This window comes from Penaeus monodon, chromosome 20, assembly GCF_015228065.2.
Source record: "Penaeus monodon isolate SGIC_2016 chromosome 20, NSTDA_Pmon_1, whole genome shotgun sequence".
Classification (NCBI taxonomy): Eukaryota; Metazoa; Arthropoda; class Malacostraca; order Decapoda; family Penaeidae; genus Penaeus; species Penaeus monodon.
The window spans coordinates 2,488,455-2,488,864 of record NC_051405.1 but is presented as its reverse complement, the minus strand read 5'-3'; the positions used below and the strand labels follow the sequence as shown (position 1 = coordinate 2,488,864).

At 40.0% G+C, this 410-nt stretch overlaps 1 protein-coding gene across 1 annotated transcript in view; it reads left to right on the top strand.

Moving 5' to 3' along the window:
* The window catches only part of LOC119585581 (ribosome production factor 1-like), a gene marked incomplete at its 3' end in the record, with an annotated part of 12,063 nt that overhangs the window by 3,339 nt on the left and 8,314 nt on the right, over nucleotides 1-410 (top strand).

The window sequence follows — 410 nt, the reverse complement described above, 5'->3', positions numbered from 1 at the left end:
ATCTTTGGCCCCAGGTGTATGGTGACTGCTATACATAACTTGGTAGTTTGATTTTCTACCCCAACAGCAAAGATATGTTGTAATGCCTTGATGTTGGGTGGCAGCTTCAAGATCTCTGACACCCTTAACCCTTTGATTGTGTCATTTTTCTGGTCACTTGTCCCTCTCATTACATCCTTATCAAAAGGCATTGAAATGAATGTTTGCTCTTGAAACATGCGTCTTTCCAAATCATAAGTTGATTTTTGTTGTTGCTCACAGCATCTACATGGTTTGAAAAATGCAAGGCTGGTTCTGCTCCCTACTGTTAAAGAAAATGCGCTTCCCATAGTCAAAGGCGAATTACATGTTAGCTGATATATGTGCTTTTTGCAGTCAAAGGGTTGAATAGTAGCCAGTTATAAGGGGTA